The 23,197-nt window shown below is 38.3% G+C and overlaps 1 long non-coding RNA gene across 1 annotated transcript; it reads left to right on the top strand.

Annotated features, from left to right (window-relative positions):
• The first annotated feature begins 848 nt into the window (after nt 1-848).
• On the top strand, nt 849-22,841 carry LOC110307515 (uncharacterized). The gene is made up of 4 exons (XR_002379404.2): nt 849-912; nt 19,092-19,185; nt 20,144-20,296; nt 22,494-22,841. It is a non-coding gene; the product is annotated as an uncharacterized LOC110307515 (long non-coding RNA).
• Nucleotides 22,842-23,197: the final 356 nt, after the last annotated feature.

The raw sequence follows: 23,197 nt of genomic DNA, 5'->3' as shown, positions 1-23,197 counted from the left end.
GTGTGTGTGTGTGTGCACGAGCCTAGGTATGTGTTGTGTGTGTGTATACATTCACATATTTATTTATATACATTCACATATTTATTTACAAATGAATATGCATCAGCAGAGAGATATATATTCAGATTATGGTAGGTACACACAGCTCTGCATGCACATAAATGCACCATCTGGTATATCAAGTGTGTTTCTGTAAGATCATGGTACTTTAGACTGCAGTACAGAAAAAGAGTCAGAAGGAGTTATAATCAAAGGCTAGGTGTCAGATCATCCTGTTTCCATGTGTGTTACAGTAAACTCGACTCCTTGTATGTCCCTCCTGGTGATGCTAGAGCAGGGGTCACCATCCTTCTCTAGCTGTGACCTATGTCATAACTTGAGAAAGCTCACAGAATCCTTCTCAAGAGAAGATGTTTAAATGCATGAGATAAAATTGACATGATTTCTCAGGTGAGCAATTATGTTTAGACTGTTAGGAAATGCAAACTGTGTGGCACTGTAATTAATGCTGTGTTTTCTTCAATGCCTCAGGCGGTTTCTAGTGACATATACCACAAGCAGTTGCGTATGAAGGGATGGTGATTGAAAGGCTATTTCAAGATCTTCAGTAGTTTTCCTAAGATGTCTGTGATCAAACTGAAGATAAAGTCATGGCTATTGCCAGACTGCTGAAGTGTTCGCAATCCCGAGTTCAGAATCCTCAGTTCAAGCAGAAAAATTAATCTGAGCTTTAGGTCATCGCAGGCTATTAATGACAGTGCTCATCTACAGGCATCCTTTGAGTGTCTGCTCAAAGAGTTAATTCACATTTTAATTTTAGAGTTTCGGCGTTGTGAGGTGTAAGATCCTTTCATGTAACCCTGGAAGTTGCGAGGTGGGGAAATACCTAACCTAGGACACCTGGCCACCAAGGTAGGTTTCTTCACTCTTTTGTTCCAATAGTGTGAACTGCAGGGGGTTGTGAACTCTATGGGGTGATGGTGTAGTCAATGCTTGGTCTCCTTGGCTGTATATTGATGAAAAGCAAAATGTAGAGCTGAGATCTCTTCCCAGCACCCTCCTTCCTTAGCTCTCTCCATTCCCTTGTCTTCACATCACAGCCCTTCTGTGTTTGTAGACATATCCCAGAAAGCAGAAATTTTCAGATTTCCCAAGAGTCTCTGGTGGTTTTGTTATTCGTTGCTCAGGTCCATAATTCCCCTTTTATTCGGTAGCTTCTGCAGCCTTTTACATGGAGGGGAAGGAACCAAGGGTTCTTGGTAATTTGTCATTGTGACAGGAACCTATTAGTTTTACTATTTGAAAAACAGCAACTTCATGTTGTCTTTTATAGGATTGTCACGAGAGTGAAAATATGACATAATGCAAGAAGCTCAGCTGCTCAGCACACATAGTAGGCACACATACGAATTTCCCTACATTTTCTGAGCTTGTAGCATACCAGCAAAAATCCATGTGTATCATCCACTGGGATAAGCAAAGATAAAAGAAATCATATACCCTGGGGCAGGAATTCTCAATATTAACTAAATTTGCAGTCACCTAAGTAGTTCTCATGATCATAGTTCTTTAAGTAAGAAGCCAGGTAAGAATTTGTTTTGTGTGAGTTTTTTTTTTGCTTGTTTATTTATTTTTGTTTATTTGTTCTTAATTGTACAATGGAGCCTCATTGTGTATCCATGGTTGTCCTGGAACTCACCATGTAAACCAGGCTGGTCTAGAACTTCCAGAGATACACTTGTTTCTGCTCCCATGTGATCATATTACAAGCAGCATATCTTCTTTGTACCCAAGTATTTATATATATATGTTTGTCGGAAGATTTCAAATATAAGAATGTCTGAATGACTTTCCTTCCTTTTTTTTTTTTTATATCCACTAACTCTTAGTGGTCATTGTGAATGATAAAACTTCTAAATGAAATATTCAATTATTATTTAAAATCATTTATGTTAATGTTTTATGAACACCTCCTCATGTATACACACAAAATGAACAGATCGACAATATTTAAAAGTACCGAGGAATGGGTTGCATTAAGGAGAATGGAGTGAGATCATGACAGGTTCTAGACAATACAGCATCTATTCTTATATGTTGCAATGAGTATAAAATTCTTAAAATTAGTGAGATGATCCACTTTGAAAAAGGGTGACTAACTTGATAGAAAGAAAGAACACAACAATGTTCCCCAAGATGAGAGTGTCAACCATTTTTATTAAGTTTGCCTGTAACGTTAGGTCTGCAGGAGATTTGACATATGTAGACTGTGACTCTGGCCTGTGTGATGGATCACCTGGCTCCTTATGACTTGAAATCTACCTGATTTGGAATGTATTATCTAGAGTTATTATAAACTCTAGTGTCTTAATGTTGCCTGCCAACTCAGAGTTATGTCTGTATGCTCTTTCCTTGGAGTGAAATGTAGGAGGAGGAAAAACAAAGATTTGGCATGAAGGGTGCTTCCTCGTGGAGGGGGAGAGACACAGATGGCCCTGCTAGTAGGGGAGAGGCAATGTACGCTCTGAAGAATATTGTAACTGGGAATGGATTATGGATTTCCCTCAGAAAGCATTCATAAAGCAAGAGCTGATGGGCGTTTACATAAATACATCAATGAAAAGAAAAACATGACCTCATACAAAACACATCCCCTTTATCCTCTCTCTTCCTTTCTTTCTTCCTTATTTCTCCATTCCCATTCCTTCTTTTCTCACTCTCTCCTTCCCTCCTCCCTCCCCCCCACCCTTCTGAAACAATATATCCCATTTCTTTTTTTTTAATTTTTAATATTTTTATTACATATTTTCCTCAATTACATTTCCAATGCTATCCCAAAAGTCCCCCATAGCGCCCCCCACTTCCCTACCCACCCATTCCCATTCTTTTGGCCCTGGCATTCCCCTATATTGGGGCATATAAAGTTTGCAAGTCCAATGGGCCTCTCTTTCCATTGATGGCCAACTAGGTCATCTTTTGATACATATGCAGCTAGAGACAAGAGCTCCGGGGTTCTGGTTAGTACATCATGTTGTTCCAACAATAGGGTTGCAGATCCCTTTAGCTCCTTGGGTACTTTCTCTAGCTTCTCCATTGGGAGCCCTGTGATACATCCAATAGCTGTCTGTGAACATCCACTCCTGTGTTTGCTAGGCCCCGGCATCGTCTCACAAGAGACAGCTATATTTGGGTCCTTTCAGCAAAATCTTGCTAGTGTATGCAATGGTGTCAGCGTTTAGAAGCTGATTATGGGATGGATCCCTGGATACGGCAGTCTCTAAATGGTCCATCCTTTCATCACAGCTACGAACTTTGTCTCTGTAACTCCTTCCCTGGGTGTTTTGTTCCCAATTCTAAGAAGGTGCACAGTGTCCACACTTTGGTCTTCATTCTTCTTGAGTTTCATGCATTTAGCAAATTGTATCTTATATCTTGGGTATCCTAAGTTTTGGGCTAATATCCACTTATCAGTGAGTACATATTGTGAGAGTTCTTTTGTGAGTGTGTTACTTCACTCAAGATGATGCCCTCCAGGTCCATCCATTTGGCTAGGAATTTCATAAATTCATTCTTTTTAATAGCTGAGTAGTACTCCATTGTGTAAATGTACCATAATTTCTGTATCCATTCCTCTGTTGAGGGACATCTGGGTTCTTTCCAGCTTCTGGCTATTATAAATAGGGCTGCTATGAACATAGTGGAGCATGTGTCCTTTTTACCGGTTGGGACATCTTCTGGATATATGCCCAGGAGAGGTATTGCTGGATCCTCCGGTAGTACTATGTCCAATTTTCTGAGGAACCGCCAGACTGATTTCCAGAGTGGTTGTACAAGCTTGCAATCCCACCAACAATGGAGGAGTGTTCCTCTTTCTCCACATCCTCGCCAGCATCTGCTGTCACCTGAATTTTTGATCTTAGCCATTCTGACTGGTGTGAGGTGGAATCTCAGGGTTGTTTTGATTTGCATTTCCCTGATGATTAAGGATGTTGAACATTTTTTCAGGTGCTTCTCTGCCATTCGGTATTCCTCAGGTGAGAATTCTTTGTTCAGTTCTGAGCCCCATTTTTAATGGGGTTATTTGACTTTCTGGAGTCCACCTTCTTGAGTTCTTTATATATATTGGATATTAGTCCCTTATCTGATTTAGGATAGGTGAAGATCCTTTCCCAATCTGTTGGTGGTTTTTTTGTCTTATTGATGGTGTCTTTAGCCTTGCAGAAGCTTTGTAGTTTCATGAGGTCCCACTTGTCAATTCTCGATCTTACAGCACAAGCCATTACTGTTCTATTCAAGAATTTTTCCCCTGTGCCCATATCTTCAAGGCTTTTCCCCACTTTCTCCTCTATAAGTTTCAGTGTCTCTGGTTTTATGTGAAGTTCCTTGATCCACTTAGACTTGACCTTAGTACAAGGAGATAGGAATGGATTGATTCACATTCTTCTACATGTTAACAACCAGTTGTGCCAGCACCATTTGTTGAAAATGCTGTCTTTCTTCCACTGGATGTTTTTAGCTCCCTTGTCGAAGATCAAGTGACCGTAGGTGTGTGGGTTCATTTCTGGGTCTTCAATTCTATTCCATTGGTCTATTTGTCTGTCACTATACCAGTACCATGCAGTTTTTATCACAATTGCTCTGTAGTAGAGCTTTAGTTCCGGCATGGTGATTCCACCAGAGGTTCTTTTATCCTTGAGAAGAGTTTTTGCTATCCTAGGTTTTTTGTTATTCCAGATGAATTTGCAGATTGCACTTTCTAATTCATTGAAGAATTGATTTGGAATTTTGATGGGGATTGCATTGAATCTGTAGATTGCTTTTGGCAAGATAGCCATTTTTACAATGTTGATCCTGCCAATCCATGAGCATGGGAGATCTTTCCATCTTCTGAGATCTTCTATAATTTCTTTCTTCAGAGACTTGAAGTTTTTATCATACAGATCTTTCACTTCCTTAGTTAGAGTCACGCCAAGATATTTTATATTATTTGTGACTATTGAGTAGGGTGTTGTTTCCCTAATTTCTTTCTCAGTCTGTTTATTCTTTGTGTAGAGAAAGGCCATTGATTTGTTTGAGTTAATTTTATATCCAGCTACTTCACCGAAGCTGTTTATCAGGCTTAGGAGTTCTCTGGTGGAATTTTTAGGGTCACTTATATATACTATCATATCATCTGCAAAGAGTGATATTTTGACTTCATCTTTTCCAATTTGTATCCCTTTGATCTCCTTTTGTTGTCGAATTGCTCTGGCTAGGACTTCAAGTACAATGTTGAATAGGTATGGAGAAAGTGGACAGCCTTGTCTAGTCCCTGATTTTAGAGGGATTGCTTCAAGCTTCTCACCATTTACTTTGATGTTGGCTACTGGTTTGCTGTAGATTGCTTTTATCATGTTTAGGTATGGGCCTTGAATTCCTGATCTTTCCAAGACTTTTATCATGAATGGGTGTTGGATCTTGTCAAATGCTTTTTCCGCATCTAAGGAGATGACCATGTGGTTTTTGTCTTTGAGTTTGTTTATATACTGGATTACGTTGATGGATTTCCGTATATTGAACCATCCCTGCATCCCTGGGATGAAACCTACTTGGTCAGGATGGATGATTGTTTTGATGTGTTCTTGGATTCGGTTAGCAAGAACTTTATTGAGGATTTTTGCATCAATATTCATAAGGGATATTGGTCTGAAGTTTTCTATCTTTGTTGGGTCTTTTTGTGGTTTAGGTATCAGAGTAATTGTGGCTTCATAGAATGAGTTGGGTAGAGTACCTTCTGTTTCTATTTTGTGGAATAGTTTGTGAAGAACTGGGATTAGATCTTCTTTGAAGGTCTGATAGAACTCTGCACTAAACCCATCTGGTCCTGGGCTTTTTTTAGTTGGGAGACTATTAATGACTGCTTCTATTTCTTTGGGGGATATAGGGCTGTTTAGATCATTAACCTGATCTTGATTCAACTTTGGTACCTGGTATCTGTCTAGGAACTTCTCCATTTCATCCAGGTTCTCCAGTTTTGTTGAGTATTGCCTTTGGTAGAAGGATCTGATGGTGTTTTGGATGTCTTCAGGATCTGTTGTTATGTCTCCTTTTTCATTTCTGATTTTGTTAATTAGGATGCTTTCCCTGTGCCCTCTAGTGAGTCTGGCTAAGGGTTTATCTATCTTGTTGATTTTCTCAAAGAACCAGCTCCTTGATTGGTTGATTCTTTGAATAGTTTTTCTTGTTTCCACTTGGTTGATTTCACCCCTGAGTTTGATTATTTCCTGCCGTCTACTCCTCTTGGGTGAATTTGCTTCCTTTTGTTCTAGTGCTTTTAGGTGTGTTGTCAAGCTGCTAATGTGTGCTCTCTCTAGTTTCCTTTTGGAGGCACTCAGAGCTATGAGTTTTCCTCTTAGAAATGCTTTCATTGCGTCCCATAAGTTTGGGTATGTTGTGGCTTCATTTTCATTGAACTCTAAAAAGTCCTTAATTTCTTTCTTTATTCCTTCCTTGACCAAGGTATCATTGAGAAGAGTGTTGTTCAGTTTCCACGTGAAGGTTGGCTTTCTATTATTTATTTTGTTATTGAAGATCAGCCTTAGTCCATGGTGATCTGATAGGATGCATGGGACAATTTCAATATTTTTGTATCTGTTGAGGCCTGTTTTGTGACCAATTATGTGGTCAATTTTGGAGAAGGTACCATGAGGTGCTGAGAAGAAGGTATATCCTTTTGTTTTAGGATAGAATGTTCTGTAGATATCTGCCAGATCCATTTGATTCATAATTTCTCTTAGTTTCTCTGTGTCCCTGTTTAGTTTCTGTTTCCATGATCTGTCCATTGGTGAAAGTGGTGTGTTGAAGTCTCCCACTATTATTGTATGAGGTGCAATGTGTGCTTTGAGATTTACTAAAGTTTCTTTAATGAATGTGGCTGCCTTTGTATTTGGAGCATAGATATTCAGGATTGATAGTTCCTCTTGGAGGATTTTACCTTTGATGAGTATGAAGTGTCCCTCCCTGTCTTTTTTAATGACTTTGGGTTGGAAGTCAATCTTATCAGATATTAGAATGGCTACTCCAGCTTGTTTCTTCATACCATTTGCTTGGAAAATTGTTTTCCAGCCTTTCATTCTGAGGTAGTGTCTATCTTTTTCTCTGAGATGAGTTTCCTGTAAGCAGCAAAATGTTGGGTCTTGTTTGTGTAGCCAGTTTGTTAGTCTATTCTTTTTATCGGGGAGTTGACTCCATTGATATTAAGAGATATTAAGGAAAAGTAATTGTTGTTTCCTGTTATTTTTGTTTTTAAAGTTGGCATTCTGTTCTTGTGGCTGTCTTCTTTTAGGTTTGTTGAGGGATTACCTTCTTGTTGTTTCTAGGGCGTGGTTCCTGTCCTTGTATTGGTTTTTTTCTGTTATTATCCTTTGAAGGGCTTGATTCGTGGAGAGATAATGTGTTAATTTGGTTTTGTCGTGGAATACTTTGGTTTCTCCATCTATGTTAATTGAGAGTTTGGCTGGGTATAGTAGCCTGGGCTGGAATTTGTGTTCTTCTAGTGTCTGTATAACATCCGTCCAGGATCTTCTGGCTTTCATAGTCTCTGGTGAAAAATCTGGTGTAATTCTGATAGGCTTGCCTTTATATGTTACTTGGCCTTTTTCTCTTACTGCTTTTAGTATTCTATCTTTATTTAGAGCATTTGTTGTTCTGATTATTATGTGTCGGGAGGTATTTCTTTTCTGGTCCAGTCTATTTGGAGTTCTGTAGGCTTCTTGTATGTTCATGGGCATCTCTTTCTTTAGATTTGGGAAGTGTTCTTCTATAATTTTGTTGAAGATGTTTGCTGGTCCTTTGAGTTGAAAATCTTCATTCTCATCCACTCCTATTATCCGTAGGTTTCGTCTTCTCATTGTGTCCTGTATTTCTTGGATGTTTTGAGTTAGGATCTTTTTGCATTTTACATTTTCCTTGATTGTTGTGCCAATGTTCTCTATGGAATCTTCTGCACCTGAGATTCTCTCTTCCATCTCTTGTATTCTGTTGCTGATGCTGGTATCTATGGTTCCAGATTTCTTTCCTAGGGTTTCTATCTCCAGTGTTGCCTCATTTTGGGTTTTCTTTATTGTGTCTACTTCCCTTTTTAGGTCTAGTATGGTTTTGTTCATTTCCATCATCTGTTTGGATGTGTTTTCCTGTTTTTCATTAAGGACTTCTACCTGTTTGATTAGGTTATCCTGTTTTTCTTTAAGGATTTGAAACTCTTTAGCTGTGTTCTCCTGCAATTCTTTAAGGGATTTTTGTGCTTCCTCTTTAATGTCTTCTACCTGTTTACCAGTGTTCCTTTGTATTTCTTTAAGTGTGTTATTAAAGTCCTTCTTGAAGTCCTCTACCATCATCAGGAGATATGCTTTTAGATCTGTGTCTAGCTTTTCCGGTGTGCTGGGGTGCCCTGGACTGGGCGAAGTGGGAGTGCTGGGTTCTGATGATGGTGAGTGGTCTTGGTTTCTGTTAGTAAGATTATTACGTTTACCTTTCGCCATCTGGTAATCTCTGGGGTTAGTTGTCGTTGTCACTGTTTAAAGATTGGAGCAGAAGCTGTGTTCCACTCACCAGCAGTCTCAAAATCCTGTGGCGGGGGTCGTGGGTAGCTGGCAGTACCCCGGTGCTGGTCCAGCCGGAAGAGTCCTGTGGTCCTACCAGGCCGGTTTTCTGCTTCCCTAACTAATGCAGTCTCAGGTCCCGCACGCAATTGGATTGATTGGAGCAGAAGCTGTGTTCCACTCACCAGAAGTCTTAAGATCCTGTGGCGGGTGTTGTGGGTAGCTGGTGAGTGTCAGCCGACCCTGCACCCTAGCTACCCTGGTGCTTTTCTGACCGGAAGAGGCTTGTGGCCCTATGTAGGCTGGATTTCTCTCTCCCCAACCAGAGCAGTCTCAGGTCCCGCGTGATTGGACTGGAGCAGAAGCTGTGTTCCACTCACCAGCAGTCTCAAAATCCTGTGGCAGGGGTCGTGGGTAGCTGGCGGGTGTCAGCCGACCCTGAGCTCTAGCTATCTGGCCGGATGAGGCCTGTGGCCCTACTCAGGCCGGTTTCTGCTTCACTAACTAATGCAGTCTCAGGTCCCGCGCACAATTGGATTGGAGCAGAAGCTGTGTTCCACTCACCAGAAGTCTTAAGATCCTGTGGCGGGTGTTGTGGGTAGCTGGCGAGTGTCAGCCTACCCTGAGCCCTTGCTACCCCGGTGCTTTTCTGACTGGAAGAGGCTTGTGGCCCTATGTAGGCCGGATTTCTCTCTCCCCAACCTGAGCAGTCTCAGGTCCCGCGTGATTGGTATATCCCATTTCTTAAGATCACATTTTCAACTTAATTCTGAGATTCTTACATTTTCTTTATATTTTAATGTTTCCCACAATGCTGTAACCTAGCAGGTAAGAGCAGATTGCTGCAAAGTGGCAGAATAAGTAGCACAATAAAAACAATACTTCTGTCTTCCCAGATGAAAAGCTCTGTGATGGCAAAGTGACTAGAATGTCTTTCTCTCCCATTAACAACTTAAATTTTGCAAGCTGCCCAGCAGCCAGCATGGGTGAGTCTGTTCTGTGTGACACAGACTCTGTTTCTTTCCTTTTCTCAGTCATATCTAGCTCTCTTTGTCCTGTTTCCTCACTTTCTACTCTGTTGAATGCCGATTAATTTGATGGATGACTCTTTGCTAATAGTTTGAATGTTAATGTATTCATTAAAAATAATAAAAAGCATTTATCTAATGCTTCTTAATGTCAGAAAGCATGTTACAAGCATCCACATATAGGATCTCCAACCAAGTTAACATTTCCACTTCTGAGGAATCTTGTAATTGATTCTGAGAGAGAAAATGGTCAAAATGGTAGACCTTTGGATTGCTAGCTGAAGAGGGGATGCGTATCTATTGTGTGTCAAATCTGATTGAGCTTCATAAATCACAATGATGATGTGCCATCTACTTAATCTTGGGCAGCCTGTTAGAAAAATATATAAAACTCAGATTAGAAGCCCTACGTTAGACAACACTGTCATTTATTTCCCATGATCATCTGTCATCACCTGAAATCCTTGAGTCTATGTTTCCTATCAATAATAAAAGCAATGCATTTAGAAAGTCTTTCATTGATAGACATTCTATCTGTGGAGATTAGACATTATTGGCCTATTTGTAATTTGAAATCATCCAGTGTTTGTTACTAATGAGGTTTAAATTAGTCTTCTTCTCTTAGTGGTGGGGCATTGATATCAAGGCTTGAACACGCTGGGGAAAAAGTCCCCCAAGCTATAGTACGATTCTTTGATCAGGATTTCAGAAACAGAATCCCTAAGGCCAGTTGATTCTCATTTCCATGAACATTTATTCAGGATGATATCTTGAAACTCTTTAACCTAGCGAAAACTCTACCCTGATATAAGATAGCCATAATAACATGTGCCAGGCTTATTCCAAAATATGATTTAGTTGGGGAATATATAGTAAAATAAGATGTGAGGGGACCTATTTTCACTATTAGGAACTGCACTAAAATTGTATGTTTTGTTATTGTGTTGGTCGTATGTATTAGTGGTGTTTCATGTAGTACTGCACCTTGGACATATGGAGTATTCTAACAGATTTCAATCTTCCTGCCAAGTTCTTCTTAATCTTCAAAGATCCCCATTCTGTATTTTTTTTTTGGCTAGTTTTTTAGTTTCCACTTTTAAAAGAGAACATATCTTTCTGAGTTTGGTTTATTTTATTTAACATGATGTTTTCTGAGTCCAGAAATTTTCCTGAAAGTGGGAAATTCTATTCTTTGTGGGCAGGTAATATTCCATATAGCTGACATATTATTTCTATTCATTCATTCATAGAAATCCTAGGTAAACCATGTATCATCGGTATGAATAATGCCCTGATAACCATGGGCACACCGGTGTCTGTTTATATGCTAATATCAAACCCTTTGGATACATTCATAAAATTAGGACATGTATAATAGGTAAATCAATTGTTAGTCTTTCTGAGAATGTTTTATGCTGTTAACTGTAATAACAACACAAATTTATATTGCTACTAATGATGCTGAAATTTCTATTTTCCCAACATTATTTTCAAAAATGTTTGCTGTTGTTTTTATAATCATCACACTGTAAGTGGGGTGAGATGATATCTCACTATAGTTTCAATATTTATTTCTCTGGAATGTATGTTTCTGCTTGAGATATATCTATTTATTGCATTTGTGCATTTTAAAACCACACAAAATGATTTTATTCTGTATTTTCTTGAGTTCTTTATATATTTTGCATGTTACTTCTTTATGGTAGGCACCATTTTTGTCCTAGTCTGCAGCCTGTTCCTTTACACAACTTGTTCTCTTCTCCCTGCAGAAAAACAAAAACAAAACCACAAAGCCACAGGCAGTGAAAATGGAAATACACAGCTGAGACTGTGCTAAACTAAAATGCTTCTGAAGTCATATTTTAAAAAGTCATTGCCTTTACTAATTAATGTCTTGAGATTTTTCTATTATATTTTCTTCTAGTATTTTGATGTATCCAGCCTTAAATGGTCTTTGATTCATTATTTGTTGAATTTTGAGCATCATGAGAGAGAGAGAGAGAGAGAGAGAGAGAGAGAGAGAGAGAGAGAGAGAGAGAGAGAGAGAGAGAAAGATGAGAGGAAAAAGTCTTATTCTTTTGGCTGTTTCCCAGCATTTGTTAGACTTTGCTAAAATCAGTAGGCTATAGGGATGGCTAGAAGACTCAACAATTAAAGTCACTTGCCACCAAGCCTAATTACCTAAGTTTGATCCTTGGTCCCCTATATGGTGGAAAGAGAGAAGTGACTACTGCAGTTGTCTTTTGAATGGAAGAGAATCAACCAACCATAAATATGTCTATTTCTGCAGTATCTATTACATCTTTTAGTTATATACATCTGTCAGTAAGTTGCCTTTACTTTTTATTAGTATATCTACATAGGATATTTTGAAATCAAGTATATGATACATTGTATCTTTATGTTTTCATTGTTTGTTTGTTTAATGTTGTTTTAGGCATTTGAGAGTCTTTGAATAGTGTATTTGGTATTTTGATGGGAACTAGGTGAAACTGTAAGTTGATTTACATAGTATGGGCATTTAAACATAATCCTTCCATTCAAAAATGGAGTTCTCTTCTCTCTCTGTTTCAGTCTCCCTCTCTCCCTTCCTCCCTCTGTCTCTCTGTCTCTGTCTCTCTTTTTTGTCTCCCTCTACCTCTCTCCCTCCCCTTTCCCTCTCTCTCTGTGTTCAAAAGTTTCTCTCATTAGTGTTTTGTAATTTTCATTCTATAGGCCCTTTTTACTTTGTTAAATTTATTTCAGAGGACTTAATTATTGCGGTTATCATGAAAAGGATTGACTTCATAGTTTTTTGGTTGTTTGTTTGTTTTTTATTTTCATAAAGGTCATTTTCGAAGTCTGAAAGTGCTACTGGCTTCTGTGTGCTTATTTTAGATCCTCCAATTTTGCAGGACTCACTTGTTAATTCTGATAGCATTCTGAGAAAATCTGTAGACTTTCCTAGATAAAGCATCCTATCATCTATAAATAGAGATAATTGATTTTCTCCCTGTTTGTGGATTCTGCCTCTCTTGTGATTGCCTGATTCCATTGGCTAAGATTTCCAGTACTATAGTAGATGAAAGGAGAGTTAAATCCTTTTATTTAGATCTAAAGGAGATAGGTTTTCAACTTTTTCATATTCAATATCATATTGACTATAGGCTAACTATCTACAGTTATAGTTATTCTGAGATACAATCCTATATCAAATTTGTTCTTTAAATGTTGGGTGTTTTTCCTTCACCTATTACAATGATCACAAGGGTCCTGTTCTCTATTCTAATGATATGATATGTTACATTTATTTCCATATGTCAATGTCTTCCTAAATTATTGGTTTAGATCCAAATATATATAGTTGTGGGGGGGATGTATGCGCCATAAGTGTGTAAGTGAGAGATCAACTTTTGTAGTTCTCTTCTACTATGTGGGTCCTGGTTATAAGAACTGGGTTATTATGTTCTATGGCAGGTGTTTTTACTCTTTGAGCCATTTCACCAGCCTCTGTCTGTCTGTCTGTCTGTCTGTCTGTCTGTCTGTCTGTCTCTCTCTCTGTCTCTCCTCTCTCTTTGATTTTTTTGATTTTGTTTTTAGAACTATTTAGTGTTTTAAACATTCCTTTTTGTATTATTTTTCCTGAATTTCATAATCTTTTATTTTTATTTGTTTCAAGTTGTCAAATCCCCATGATTTTCCATAGTTTTTAAAGTTTCTTTTGATATGAAGTCTTGTTTTTTTTTTTTTTCCCCAGTATGGTCAGAGAAGTTACAAGGCATAGTTTTAATATTTCTTTTTTAATTAACGGAACTTGCTTTTTAGTTGAATACAAATTCTATTCTAGAAACAGTTCCAGGTAGTAAGAATATGGATGGTATTGTGCATCTATTGCATGCAAATATCTTTAATGTCAAATTCATGTGTTCTATACTATATAATTCAATTCTACTTTATTGTAGACTTTTTGTCCAGATTGTCTGTCCACTGATGTAAGTGGGTGTTGACATCTCCAGCTACGATTACCCTGGATCCTTTCTCTGACATTAAGTCTAATGACGTGTTAGAAAGCTGGGTGCTCTGGAATGAGGAACAGAGCATTTCTGATTGTTTAGTATTGTTTGTTGACTTGGCCCTTTGATTATCCTCTATCAGCCTACTCTGAGTCTTTCATAGTTCTTGTCTTTAAGTTTTTCTGATAAATTAGTGTTTCCCATTTGTGTTTGGTTTTCATTTATGTGAATTCTTTCTTACAATTTTGCTCTTCCTGTTTCTTCAGTGGTGAAATGAATTCTTGTAGGGAGCATATTTCTGGACTTTGCTTTCATATCTATTCATCCCATTCTATATATCCTAATGGAGTATTTTAGACTATAGATTCAAAGTCACTACAGATATTTAAGGGCTTATTGCAATCATTTTTATTATATATGTTCTATTTGTTTGGACTATTTTGTACTGTATTCTTCTTTTATGTTTTTAATGTTGTGCTGTGATAGTTAATTTTTTATTAGATATTTTCTTTATTTACAATTCAAATGTTATCCCCTTTCCTAGTTTCCCCTCCAAAAATCCTTTATCCTTTCCCCTTGCCCCCTGCTCACCAAACCACACACTCCTGCTTCCTGGCCCTGGAATCCCCCTATACTGGGGCATAGAACCTTCAGAGGACCAAGGGCCTCTCCTCCCAATGATGACCAACTAGGCCATCCTCAGCTACCTATACCGCTAGAGCCATGAGTTCCATCATGTTTACTGTGGTTGGTGGTTTAGTGCCAGGGAGCTCTGAGGGTACTGGTTAGTTCATATTGTTGTTCCTCCTATGGGGCTGCAAACCCCCTCAGTTCCTTGGCCTTTTCTCTAGCTCCTTCATTGGGGACCTTTTGCTTCATCCAACAGATGGCTGTGAGCCTCCACTTCTGTATTTGTCAGGCACTGGCAGAGCCTCTCAGGAGACAGCTTTATCAGGCTCCTGTCAGCAAGCTCTTGTTGGCATCTGCAATAGTGTCCTGGTTTGGTGGTTGTTTATGGGATGGATCCCCAAGTGGGGCTATCTCTGGATGGTCATTTCTTCAGCCTCTGCTTTTGCCTTTGTCTCTGTAACTCCTTCTATGGGTATTTTGTTCCCACTTCTAAGAAGGATTGAAGTATCCACACTTTGGTCTTCCTTCTTTTTGAGTTTCATGTGTTTTGCAAATTGTATCTTGAGTATTCTGAGCTTCTGGGCTAATATTCACTTATCAGTGAGAGCATATCATGTGTGTTCTTTTGTGATTGGGTTACCTCACTTAGGATGATATCCTCCAGATCCATCCATTTGCCTAAGAATTTCATAAATTCATTGTTTTTAATAGCTGTGTAGTACTCCATTTTGTAAATGTACCACATTTTCTGTAGCTTTGATAGTTTATAATATTAATGAAGCTTGGTGTTTTCTGACTTTCTATTTTGTATATTTAATTTACCTGTGAATTTTAAAGAGCATAAGTTATTGTTTCTGGATGAAGGATTACCTTGCATACATTTTGTAAAGTTAACATATCAATCATTAATCTCTTTGATTTCTTTTTATCTTGAAAAGTTTTAGTTTTTCCTCTCTTTCTGAATGATAGCTTTGCCTGGTATAGTATCATAGGTTGACATATGTTGATCTTTAAAAAGAGAATTTAATAGTTCTTTGAGAATTCTATACAATGCATATTGATCATATCCAACCCTCAACTCTTTCTAAATCTACCCTCCTTCCCTACCCACTCACATTTGTGTATTTTATTTTATTTTGCTTTTTTTCAAGTCATCAAAACTAGTTTGTGCTGCTCAAATATTCTTGGATACATGGCCTTCCACTGAAGCATGGTTGACTTAGCAAGGGCTACTCTCTTAGAGAAAACTGTCATGTCCTCTGCTGGCAGTTAACAGTGGTTAACAGGTCCACAGCTCCATATAAGAATTAGCATGCAGGGCTGGAGAGTTAGCTCAGTGGTTAAGAGCACCGACTGCTCTTCCGAAGATCCTGAGTTCAAATTCCAGCAACCACATGGTGGCTCACAACCATCTGTAATGAGATCTGACACCCTCTTCTGGTGTGTCTGAAGAGAGCAACGGTGTACTTAAGATATAATAATAAATAAATCTTAAAAAAAAAAAGAATTAGCATGCAAAGCCCACCTTCAAGCTAAGAATTTTTTTGACTTGGGCTTGCACCTATCTTGTGCAAGCTTTCACAACCACTGGGAATTCATTTGTTCAGCTTCACTACTGTGCCCAGAATATACCCTTTTCTGTAGTCATTCACCACCTCTGTCCCTTACATCTTTTCCTGCTTCCTCTTCCATGATGGTCTCTGAGCATTGGATGGAGTGATACAGTGTATGTGTATCATGTAGCTGTGAACATTCCGCGGTATCTCATCCTCCACAACATACTTAATATAGGCTGTCTGTGTTAGTCACCATCTACTGCAAAAGAAGCTTTCAGATGATGGCTGAAGGATGAATTGATCTATGAATATAATGATAAGTAGAAGCCAGCTGAATCTTATGACCATTCAGTGGAATCAGAATAGTAGGTTCTTCTCTGAAGCCTATGACTTGTATATTCATAAGTTCTTGGCCACAAAATGGTACCAGATATGAGTTTTATCTTGCAGAATGGGACTATATCTTATCAGAATATGTTTGATTATGATCAAGCTATTAATGCCATTATTGCACCAATCAGCATGTCTTTCTACATCAGTCATCACTAGAACCTGCAATATTCATGGCTGATTATGATTGATGGTTACTTTTCTCTTCTGTTTGAGTGTCTAACCCCTTCCTACACAATGACAGCTAGCACTATAGATGAAGCTTCCCGGTTAGTATCGATTGGATTTCTTCACATTTTGCTAATCAAGTATGTTGTATTTTAAGAAATGGGACTGTACTGTCATGTTCTGGAGAGTAAGCACAAGAAATTGAAATGGCCTGTGATATTTGGGAGTTTACTAGATACTAGATTTATCTTTTAGTACTTGAGATATGTCATTGGATTCTCTCCTGGCCACCTGTTCTCTACTGAGAGAAATGCTATTATTCCTTCTGACATTTCCCTAAACATGTATCACTGATCGGAGTATTCTCAAAATTCTCTTTTTCTTTTTTTTTATACTTAAACATGACCTTTCCAAATACTAGTTTTAAATTTATTTTCTGTTTATTGTAGTTACTAAAGTTAGAAATAGTTAATAAATTGAAAATTATTTGAATATTTGAATAGCATGTAGTTAACTGTTGCATTCTTGGGCAGTACACTGAATCTACAGATGTGCTTTTGGGTATTTACATTTTTAATGAGAAATACTTGACATCTGTCATCTGCTTAATGACCTATGAAAGTGATTCACAGTTTTATCCAAAGACAGAACCATATTCTTTTCTCTGAAGGCATTACTTTGAGAACATATACTGTGTTAGAGTAAAATGAGCTTTAAAAAACTGCAGCTAGCATGTCCAGTTTGATTTGAGTGTTTGAGAATTTAAGCAATGTTCCACAGACATATATGCCTCATTAGTAAATAACAACATAGAAGTGTCATCTTTTCAATTTTTATGTATTAGACTTCCAAGTGGATATGTTATGGCATAAATATTTAACAAGCTAGCTGGATCTCTTTGGTTAATAAATGAGTCTCTTTGGTGTTTCTCCCACAAAGCGAGCATACAAAGATAGAAACGATAATGCAGTGCTAAGGATACCATGAACCTTTGGTATGCTGGGTGATGTGCGTGACTTGCAGTGAGCTCAGTACCTCTTATTATATTCAATAGATGCGCTCTTTCCTGAAGTACCTATGGTCAAAGTCCCGGTAATGAGTTTACATTAGTATGATTTTATTTCACTTGAAGTTACTGAAATACACAGCAGATCATAAAAGGGAAGATCACATGCATTAAGCACCATGGCATGCATGGGCGGGGTGGCCGGGAGGGTGGTGGTGATGTGAGATGCTTCAGTTCTGAGGTGTAGTAAGATTTTTCCAGTCAGTTTTGAATCTATAGTTTAATCTTTTACCCCCAGATTATATTCTCTAGTCACTCCCCTTAGAAAGACTGGAATCTTCACTGTCTGAGGTGGAAGAAAAGAAATGGTATTTGACAGGTTGTCAGACTTCTGGCGTAATGAAAACATTGTCAGGGAAGGTGCATGGTAGGGTTAGGCTGAGCTCCAGCAGTCCTTGTTAATAAGGGAAATGAAAATGATACTGTTCAAAGGTTTGTATCTTTAGAAGTCACATTAGTTATGACCTCTTGCAATCAGATGCCCAACACACACACACACACACACACACACACAGAGAGAGAGAGAGAGAGAGAGAGAGAGAGAGAGAGAGATATGAGTGAACTTCCTTCACATACTAAAATTATTTTTGACAAGGAATACTATTCTTATATTTTGCAGAAATCATTTCAAGAAGAACTTGTAAAATGTTACAATGCCTTGGAATATGAAGGCATAGGGCTTTCTTACTTCCCCAGATGGCAATGTTCCTATATATAGGACATTTTCTAAAAAGGACAGATCAGAGTGGGGCACCATAGGAGAGTAGACCAAAAGCTCAAATCAGTGAGTTCTGGCAAGGGCAGATGGGTTGAAGAAAGTCGAGAGCACCGAGGGATAGCTCTGTTGAATAGAGAATTCACACTTGGAAGATTTTATAGTTTTGCCTCGGGTCAGCCTGGAGCGACCAGGCAGTCTCTCAGTAGCAACCTGGATCTGTGTTTTATTTAAGCAGATATGAGCCTTACAACTACACTTCATCTCCACTTGCAGTGTCTGCAGGCACATGATACTAGCGCGAGTTTTCCTGTACACAACTTTGAGCTCTGTCTAGCACTCACAATTGTGAAGAAATTCAATAACTTCAATTAATGTTTAAAAGGGATTGTTACACATTTTGTTTTGTTTTAAATCAGGTTTAAAACTACGACCAAGAAATAAAAGCAAAGTGAAAAGGGGGGGGGAGGGGCTTGTGCCAGTCCTTAGAAAAATGGTTTGAACAGTAACTGTGATGTTTTGAATATAAAAGTCTTTCAGTTAATTTCAAATTTGAAAATAGTGATGTGTACATTTAATATTTTCTTGAAAAATTCAAATAAGCTGATAGTTAATAGATGTATTTAGATGCCTCAGGCAATCAGGAGGGAATTACTCTTATTAGGAGAAAAATTACCTGAAGCACAAGAATAGAGATTATTTTTCAGAAAAGATGATTTCATATCCTATAATCTTAAAGTATCATTTATCCTAATCAGAAATTTAATTAATTATCCAGAACATACTTAGAAAGAAATCATGATACAACTTTTCATTGTCATTAATTTTTTTTAATTACTAAAAACACGTTTGAGGATTTCTGATATGTTTTGATCATATCCTACTCCTCCCCCACTTTTCCCTGATACACTGTCTTTCCTTTTTGCTCAATAATTGTCTCCTCCCATTCCCCTCCCCCCACCTCCAGGCAAATTTTTGCTGCCCAAATATTCCACTGGAGCATGGTTGACTTATTAGGAGCTGCACTTTTAGAGAAAAACAGACTCTTCCTTTGCCAGCAGGTAAGAAGTAGCTCCTTGCCTAGGGATGTCCTTCTTGCCTAACTCTCCTAGAACACATTTTTGTTTGATTTTGCCTTTACTATTTAAAGTCCAGCTGTAAGAAGTTACATGTTAACCAATAGATGTCTTTTTAATAAAAGAGATGGACATAAATAAATAAAAGGTTATTGTGTTATTGTTCGATATAACAACCAATTTTATTTATATTTCCTATCAAATTAATTTTGGCATTTTTTTGATTAGATGTATTTAGATATATCACTTTCCCTATAATGCTTTACAGTACATCCATTGTCTTAATTAAAGATAAAAATAAAAACATTAGCTATATTGGTTAGCCCAAATTTATATATGAACAATGCTTTTAGTTTTGAAAATAATATTGAAATAGCAATAAGGCAGATAATCATTGTGACATTGCTTAACCCACCTGTTAAAATTAATCAAACCCTATACTACTAATTGTTTAGAACTCCATTCTGGCTTTAACTATAATTTTGATGAGGAAGAAGTGCTCATTAGGAAACTGCTTATGCAATTGAAATTATTTCTTGGGGCCTATATATTTGCTGCCCAGAAATTATGCCTCATAACTGGAATATATGTTGTATCCCTGAAGCAGCAATCATGTTATCTTGGCAACTAAATGAAGTGAATCTGCGAGCTGGAACTGGCAGGCTATGAAAATGATAATTGCTGCATGCCTTCAACATGGGAAGTAGCTGTTAATTATGTTCTAGGTTGGCTTCTACAATGACCTCATGTAGAAAGATTATCTTCATCTTAAAGGCGAGAAATCAAAATTCAGAGAGACACACTCTTTCCACCCTCCAAACTCACGTCTTTTCTACCTGCTGCATTGGCTGAAGATCATTAGTATTTTCAAGAGAGATTCTGTTAGATTAATAAGACAACTCACCGATTCATCAGAATTATCATGCCTTTCCTTTTTCCACAGACATCAGAAATTTCGTTCAAGAATTCTTAATGAGATTCCTAGTGTGGCGATTTTATTAACTCAGGATTTAGAGTACATCAAGTGAGAATGGAGGATGCAAGTGCATGACAAGATATTCGGAGAACAATTTAAAGGCAAGAACTCTGTAATGAGGTATTTTTAGAGCAGATATCAGATTTCCTGTATACATTCTCTCATTCCCAACTTCCAATTTGGCCATTACTCATCATGGCTGTTAGGTAGTTGCTAATGATGATTCTCATGATTGAATTTGCAGATGCTCTGGCCCTTTCTTTTTGTGTGTGGGTAGATATTCTTCACTAATACATTCTTTTCTGAGATTCTGAGACTTTAGTGGTTTTCATAGACCTCTTAGGACAAGTGGAGAATAAGGGGAACAGGCCTCTTGCTGTGTCTACAGAGCAATTCTTGCTGTGTTCCCTTCTTGAGCAACTTTTTTGCTGTTCTTTTGATATAGCTGACAGCTGCTAGCTAAAAATATCTATTTTGTTATGTGCTTACTCAATTTGGTAAAGCTACATTAAGATGAGTTGTTGATGATGTCTATCTGATGTCTATCTGAAATTCCTGTTCTTCCCTGATGTTAAATGAAGGGATATTACTATATTTTTGGTGATGGACAACTCCACTGAGTCTTTTCCTTGCCAATGCTAAGTTTTCTTTCTGCTTTTATACAGCATTTATTCATTCATTCATTCACTCACTAACTTTTAATAGAGTTTGGCTTTGTTGCCCAAGCCAGCCATACACTTTCAGGCTTTCTCCACTTCCAGTGTGCTAAGGTTAAAAGTGTTCATTAAAAATGTATCTGTTAAGTTATTAACATGGTAAAATAAAGACCAAAGGGCCAATTTTCAGAAGCTGTTCTTTTCTTTAATTCTTATTTTGGAGATTTTGATTTAATTGCAATATTTCTCCATTCACTTTTTTTTCTCCTTAAATTTTTTTATGTACCCTTCCCATCTCTACTTCAAATTCATGGCCTCTTTTCTCATTAACTATTATTGTATGTTTCCATGTTTTTTACGTTATATATATGCAAATATGTATTTTATATATGCATGTATTTCTAAATATAGCTTGTTAAGTCCATATTATGTCATATTGTTTTAAATGAGGACATTGTAACAAAGAAACTTTACCTTGGGACAAAGGCCATTTTAATGGATGAAAGGACAGGAAGGAAGGGAGCAGGGCCTGGTGGAAAGGTCTCCCTATTGGCTCTTCTGTGAGTCTAAAGTCTTAAAAGTACAAAAGCTACAACAGAGAGGCCTCTTTGTTACAGTAGCTTTGTTGTGATCTGACTAAGGACTTAAGATTCCTCCAGGTTTTTTATAGTTCACCCTGCAGACTTCACCAATCATGTACATTGCTGGAATCACCCCAGTAAAGTGATTTTTTAAAATTATTAAATATTATTATATTTGCCCTTGTTGTTTTTGTGATACCAGGTAGGCATGCACAGTTCACAGCATGAGCTTGTGTGTGTGTGTATGTGTGTGTGTGTTTTGTGTATGAGTTTGTGTGTGTGTACATATATGTGTCAAAGAACAATTGTGTGGAGCCAGTTATCTTCCTTCCCTTTTATGTGATTTTTGGGAAGTAACCTAATGTTACCAGGCTAAAGCAGTACATGCTTTCAACTGCAGGGGTCCTCCTGGTGGCCCTAAGATCTCTGTTTATCAGTCAAATCTGGTCACTTTTTCTTGCCACCAGAAATCTCATAAGATTTCTATCACAGTGTGATTCGTACTCCCTTTAGTTTCTCCCGAGACCTCTGGATCGACAGACAGTGTGGTCTACTTTATGCTGATTATTTTCCGTAGATCACTGCCAGATGCTAACTGGTGTCTCAAAGGGTCTGAAATTAACAAAGGATGAGTTTCGAGTTTAGTAAACATGTGGGCAGCTGTCACTACCATGATTCATCTCTTTCAACAAAAGCTCTGGAAAAGGTGGCCAAACCCACTACGGATATACTGAAGGAAAATGTTGGAACAATAAGAAAACTGTACCTAATCCAGCCCCTGCTCTGAGATCGGCTGTGAGAGGAGACTGCTGTGCCTGACACCCTGGTGATGTCCGAGGGACCTTCCTTTCATTATTCCCTGGTTCAGTCACTGCATTGTGAGCCCCAGGAGGAAGCAGCTTCCACCCAGTTCCAAACCAGGCCTCAGAACATGCACATTTAAATCTAGTTGAGGCAAGAAAAGGAGATCTTTGTGCTGTTTCCACTGTACCCGTATTTGCCAGTTATTTGTCAGAGCTGGCTTTTGACCATGCAGCTTCATGTGTTCATTCAAAACCAAATCTTTATCTTTTTTTCCAGGCTGCTTCTGCCCAAGGAAGCTGGGGGATGTATGTGCTGGACTAGTTTTTTGTCATCTGGACATAATTGGAGTAATTTGGAAGAGAGAACAAAATTGAGAAAATGCTTCCACCAGAGTGGCTTGTGGGCGAGCCTAGGGAACTTTTTCTTGATTAGTAATTTATGTGGGAGGGCCCAGCCCATTGTGGGTGGGGCCTGGACAGATGGTCCTGCATGCTTTAAGGAAGGAAACCGAGCAAGCAGCCGAGCAGCACTCCTCCACGACCTCCTTCCTTCTGCAGCCCTCAGCTTCTGCCTCCAGGTTCCTGCCCGGTGTTTGTTTGTACCCTGACATTGCTCAGTGATGAAGTGATGATGTGGCAGTGTAAACAAAATAAACCCTTTTCTCTTTGAGTGGTTTCTGGTAATTTCTCATCGCAACAATTACATTAAGAGGTTGCCTATCCAATAGCTGACTGTGAGCATCCACTTCTGTGTTTGCTAGGCCCCAGCATAGTCTCACAAGAGACAGCTATATCTGGGTCCTTTCAGCAAAATCTTGCTAGTGTATGCAATGGTGTCAGCGTTTGGAAGCTGATTATGGGATGGATCACTGGATATGGCAGTCTCTAGATGGTCCATCCTTTCGTCACAGCTCCAAACTTTGTCTCTGTAACTCCTTCCATGGGTGTTTTGTTCCCAATTCTAAGAAGGGGCACAATTGG

The sequence above is a fragment of the Mus caroli genome, unplaced genomic scaffold, assembly GCF_978045245.1.
Source record: "Mus caroli unplaced genomic scaffold, Mus_caroli_1 scaffold_14, whole genome shotgun sequence".
Classification (NCBI taxonomy): Eukaryota; Metazoa; Chordata; class Mammalia; order Rodentia; family Muridae; genus Mus; species Mus caroli.
The sequence above is the reverse complement of the archived record's forward strand: the minus strand, read 5'-3'. Positions and strand labels throughout refer to the sequence as shown.